This window comes from Eriocheir sinensis, chromosome 13 (genome assembly GCF_024679095.1).
Source record: "Eriocheir sinensis breed Jianghai 21 chromosome 13, ASM2467909v1, whole genome shotgun sequence".
Taxonomy (NCBI): domain Eukaryota; kingdom Metazoa; phylum Arthropoda; class Malacostraca; order Decapoda; family Varunidae; genus Eriocheir; species Eriocheir sinensis.
The window spans coordinates 4,762,995-4,769,197 of record NC_066521.1 but is presented as its reverse complement, the minus strand read 5'-3'; the positions used below and the strand labels follow the sequence as shown (position 1 = coordinate 4,769,197).

The following is a 6,203-nucleotide window of genomic DNA, read 5'->3' as shown; positions in this document are numbered from 1 at the left end:
CTATAAACATTCAAAATTCTGTGACACTTAAGTATTTTGTACAATTATTTTTCAGGCCAGTCCTTGCAAAAGAAGTGGAAGCATTTGCGAGATAACTTCGGAAGGGAATTAAAGAGACAAAAGACTCTACCATCCGGGTCACAGGCAAGAAAGGGCACCTACATATATTTTAGGAGACTGCAGTTTCTTGAAGGTTCACATTCCAATAAGGAAACTATTAGTAATATTGAAAATGATGGGGACAGACTGTGTGATGACGTTGATGTGACAGGAGAACATGGCGAGAAGGGAAGTACATCTACATCAAAAAAGAAAAAATGAAGCTAAATCCAGGTGATCTGCATATCGCTAATATTTTGGAACGAAGTTTGTTGGCGAGACAAAATGAAGAAGAAAAACAGAATGATGAGGATAAATTATTTTGCTTGTCACTCTACAAAGAAATGAAGAAGGTGCCAGAAAGCAGTCGTTTAATGACCAAAATTGAGCTACTAAATGTAGTTCATCGTGCTCAGACACTTGGAACTCAGCATCCAATACAGCCAGTTCAGTATGCAAACTCCTTTACTCAACCATTTCCACATTACTCAGGACACACTGGTCAACCCCATATACCATATACCCGCGTGTGCCCCACACCTTCACCAAGCAACTCGGTATATAACATACAACCAGTCCACCAGGTACACCCACACAATCCACCAACTGCAGGTCCATCAGGATACAACCCACACACACCATCATCACCTTCAGAAGTTCATCCCATGATTCCTTCACCAGGTGCAACAAGTCATGGTTCTGACACACAGTCAGACTACATAGATCTTTTTGAACAGTAATAAAAACAAATCGTAAAAGGGTGTGCCAAATGTTGAGTTTTCACCCAATGTTCTTCAAATGTGAAAACAGAAGGAATAACTTATCTTCTCCCTATTTTATATTTCACTCCAATTTCGCCTGGTGTTATGATGTTTTCACTTTGAGAGGAAACAATTAAATTGTAAAGAATGGTAATTTTCAATAAAAACTCACCTTAATGATATGACAAGTTTCTCTTCTGGGCAGATAGCATCCCTCATCAAGGTGTTGCATGAAGATATTTCTTCCTGGATAAGTCCAAGCAGCTCATCGAAGGACTTCACTGACATTCTAAAATAGTTGAAAAACTTGGCTTCATGTTGTCTTAAGCTCGGGTACAAGGTTGCATACATGCCATGGGTAAGTTTGTCTCGTAAAATTGGATGAATCCAATATCTCCTTTCTCGCCGCTTGCGCCGCTTCAAACGGCGATGCAAGAGCCAAGCACATGCTACCTCTTCTACGTCCATCCTGGTTGGTACTGTCTTCTCTCTGCATTGTCTGGCTCATACATATGCACGCACAAACAAAACCGCGGCGTTAACGCGGCGTTAGAAAACGCCTCGTGTGAACGGTCGTGAATCTGACGCGCGTTTGCTAACGCGCGTTAGAAACGCCTCGTGTACAGCAATACGCTTGCTACGAGGCCTATATATGTCTGAAATGACGATCTGAGTTTTCTACATTTACATAGTTTAGATGAACAAATTTCAATATTATCAGTATTAGTACAAAATAATTATTGGTTTAAGATCTCTATCTTTATCTTATTTTTTGAAAAAATAAAAACTAATCCCTCTGTGTACTTTGTTCGTTCTGACTAAGTGAGTTGAGGTATAGCCACTTAGAGAATACAGATGCTTAGTGGAAGCTTGTAGCCACGTTTCTGTAACGGCAGTTACATTTGGCAACTTAGGTAAACAATTAAAAAAAGACTAATAAATCAACATTTTTGTGTAATAATCTAATGCTAATAGGTACAGTATTAATACAGTTGTTTCCTAGTGATTATGTAGCAAAAATGTATTTCTCAAAATTGTAATGTTAGATCAGCAGTTGATATCATGTTGGCCTGAAAATTTTTCAGTGACATTTAATTCAAAGCTGAGAGTGTTGAAAATATTATTGTTTTGGCTCAGATCGTCATAAAGTGAGTCATATAAATTCTTCATAAGGCATATAAGAGAGTAATAATTATACAAAGTAAACAATTGAAAAAATATAGTATAAAATATTACCACAGAAAATAATAAGAATTGAATTTATAACAGCAAGCTCCGCCGGTATGCAGTAAGCAACCAGGCAATTTTTTGGATAAATACAAGGAAAGAAATAATTCCCATATTTTACCACTTACTTGAAATGTGATGGCGAGTGTATTAATATTAGTAGCAGTAGTAGTAGTAGTAGTAGTAGTAGTAGTAGTAGTAGTAGTAGTAAAAGTAGTAGCAGTAGTGGTAGGAGTAAGGGAGGCGGTGGCTGAGTGGTTAGCATGCCGGCCCCGCATTCCGTGCGCTGTCCATGATGCGGGTTCGAATCGGCTGCTAACCACCTGGGATTTTTCAGTCACCACCGAGTGGCCTAAGACTACCCACATGCTGTCCTGAAGACCACGTATCAACCCGGACTCTAGAAGAAGCTGTGCAGAGCAAATGAAATCAAGAATGAGCTCCGGAGGGGGCAGCATGAGCCAATAATAATGGCGCCACTATAAACAATTGCCTGCGCCATGACGGGCTCGGACCGACCATCAGGTCCCAACGTAATAGCCTACTGGCGCTATAGGCCACATGTAAAAAAAAAAAAAAAAAGTGGTGGTAGTAGTAGTAGAATTATTATTATTATTATTATTATTATCATTATTATTATTATTATTATTATTATTATTGTTATTATTATTATTATTATTATTATTATTATTATTATTATTATTATTATTATTATTATTATTATTATTATTATTATTATTATTATTATTATTATTATTATTATTATTATTATTATCGTTATTATTATTATTATTATTAGCAGCATCAGTAGTAGTAGTAGTAGTAGTAGTAGTAGTAGTAGAAGTAGTAAGAGTACTATATTTTTTAGTAGTAGTACCAGCAGTAGTAGAAGAAGTAGTAGTAGTAGTAGTAGTAGTAGTGGTAGTAGGAGTAGTAGTAGTAGTAGTAGTAGTAGTAGTAGTAGTAGTAGTAGTAGTAGTAGTAGGCTAGTAGTAGTGGTAGTGATGGTAGTAGTAGTAGTAGTAGTAGTAGTAGTAGTAGTAGAAGAAGAAAAGTGGAAAAAATGTAGTAGCAATAGTAGCTGAAGTAGTAATAATAGCAGTTCAGTTTAGTATTATCATTAGTAGTAATAGTACTAGTTGTAGTTCTATAATCTATCGATTTTAACTTGAGCCCTTGGGCGCGACTCAGGGATTCCCCAGGAGACCGCGCTGGTGCCACATCACTCCATAATTCTCCTCAGAGAGGGTCGCTACCCCCCCCCCCCCCCTCTCTCTCTCTCTCTCTCTCTCTCTCTCTCTCTCTCTCTCTCTCTCTCTCTCTCTCTCTCTCTTGCATGGCTGTGCAAGGCGCGAGAGTGAGATCTACTTGTGTTGTCCATTGTGGAGGAACACTGAATGGTGCGGCCTGGCGCCTGTTGCCAAGGTCCGTCAGGCGGCATCGTCGCATGAGCCACGTTGCCAAATGATATTGAAGGTTTACCGAGTCGTTGTCTTTTCCTCCAATCCCAAGCCATTCATAACACCATGCAGTCGTATTATGGCTATATATATATATATATATATATATATATATATATATATATATATATATATATATATATATATATATATATATATATATATATATATATATATATATATATTCCATAAATAGATAACGTACAGACTAACAGTGAGACAGATCGCCATGCGCAGGTCATCCCTAGATCTGTAACCAATGAGCCGCAGGGCTCAAGTTAGAGTCGATGGACTATAGTAGTAATAATTATAATAATGATAAGAAGAAGAGGAAAATAGAATATAAATAAAGGGAAAAGTAGCAATTTAGTAGGTAGAATAGGTGATGTAATAAAAGTAGACAATTGTAAAAGTAGTAACAGTAGTAGTAAAGGTAGCAATAATATTAAGAAGCAGTAATGGTAACAGCTATGATGGAGGTAGTAGTGGTAGTAGTAATAGTATTAGCTACAGTAATTGCAGTAATGTGGCAGAAATAGTAATAGATAACAGCAATAAGGTAGTTGTAATGCATAGTAAAACTAATAAAAAAATAGAAGCAATGCATGTAATAAACACAATAGTTGTTGAAGTTAGTCACGAAGTTTTTTGAGTCTCCCATGTAAAGTACAGTTTTCTTTAATTACTTCTCATATATTTTGATAAATCTAACAGTTTAAGCTCAAATTTCTAAATCCATTATTTTCCTTTATTATAATTAATTTCATTTAGTAAGTCATTTCTGTAAGTCAAGTTTTGTACTCTTAGTTGAACTGAGGTAGGTACATATTTCCCTTCTCGAGTTTTGTTTGTATAAGTTCCTATCGCTGAAATAAAACCAGAGACGCGGCATGGCGTATCGGAGAGAGCACCCACCAGCCTTTCTCTACCCTCCATTCACCACCAGATCTTAGCCACGTTGTTGATATTCAACATATTGGTGCCTAGACCCGGGAAGTGGAGCTCTCAAGACTTTCCTGTGAGTAATCGTGGCTAAGATAACCTGTCAGAATGGAGCAAGAAAAGCAAGTAGCAACAAAGAAAAGGACGGCTGCTCGAGGCTGGGTCACCAGACAGTTCAAAGCTTTAAAGGACCTACTAGACAAACCCACCATCACAGCAGATGACACAGAGATTCCAGTTATAAGTAAGTTCAGTTATCTGGTGTCTTTGTTAGAAGGAGAAGCTGAATCATTAATTCAAGGTCTCTCACATACTAGTGCTATTACAGTACTGCTTGTGACCTACTGAAATAGAAATATAATAGGCCTGAGAGAATTATATTTGCCCATTTACAGTCCCTTTGGAGTGGCCATGTCCCTGGGAAAGCCGAGTGACCCAAGTATGTGACTCAACTTTGGAGTCTCAGAGATGAGATACTGACACACGTCAGAAGTCTAGATGCCCTAGGCGTGTCAGGCAAGCAGTGTGAAATCTTTCTAACTCCCATCATCCTGTCCCGTCTGGCTAATGAGATTCGTCTGGAGTGGGCTCGCAAGGGTGCTAGACATGAGAGTGACCTCGACTGGCTTCTGACGTTTCTACGACAAGAAATTGAGAGCATCGAGAAGTCAGAGGCCTTCAAGAACGTCACAGCGGGTAAGAGGGAGAGACTGTCTTCCCCTGAAGAAAAGAAGAATTGGCAGACACGGGAGCCTAGGGGAAGGTTATCATCCTTCGTGGATTTTGCAACAAGAAGCATGCTTCCAAGAGATGCTTTGAGTCTGAGACCCAGAGACTTAGTGAAAAAGAACGCGTTGAAAGAATTAAGACTGCTGGAATGTGTTTCAAATGCTTAGGCAAAGGACACATTGCTAGAGGGTGCTGTGCCAAGTGTCAGAAATATAGAGGCTATCACCACCATCTAATTTGTGGTGTCAAGATAGATAGTAGTAAAAGTGAACCTGTAAGAAGTCATTCAGTATAAGCAACTCAAGAACTAGCTGCTGATAATAGTAATGGAGAAGCAAGTAAAGGCGGCGTCACACGGGGCAAATTCTTCCCAACATGTTGCTCTTTTTTTTTTTCTTTTTTTTTTTTTTGCCGGTTGGACAAAATTAACAACCACCGCCAAGATTTGGCGGATCGGGAAGGATGGACAACGGTTGGAGTTGGTTGGGAGAAATCGGGGTCAAATGACATTCGTGCTATAAGCTGTAAATATAAATTGAAAATCAATCATCGTACATATTTACTCAAATTGTCAACTGTAAAACTCCAAAAACCGACGTACATGTGCAAGTATGTGTTTGTGATTTATTTGTCCACTGTGTAAAGTTACTTATAACACTCAACTGACTGTGATGGTATGCTGGGCGGAGTCCAAAGAGACTATATACCAAGAGATAGTGGTATGTAGTAATTCCTCGGGCGTTCGGAAGTAGCGCCATCTATTGGGGCCCACCAAAAACGTCACTTTTCAGGGGTAGCTTTACTATTTTTTTAAGTACCTGCCACAGCACCCTATCCAGCCTTTACTTGTTCTTTTCATTATTGTAAAATGATTTACTAATGGGGTAAAGAAAAATATATTTGTTCTTATGTTTTATTAGGTATTGTCTACACTATATCAATTTGTTATTTTAGGAAAAATATGGTGCAGAAAGCATTTGCGAAT

The 6,203-nt window shown here is 38.3% G+C and overlaps 1 pseudogene; it reads left to right on the top strand.

The window, feature by feature from the left end:
- The window catches only part of LOC126997799 (uncharacterized), a 3,686-nt pseudogene extending 2,624 nt beyond the window's left edge, over positions 1–1,062 (top strand).
- Positions 1,063–6,203: the final 5,141 nt, after the last annotated feature.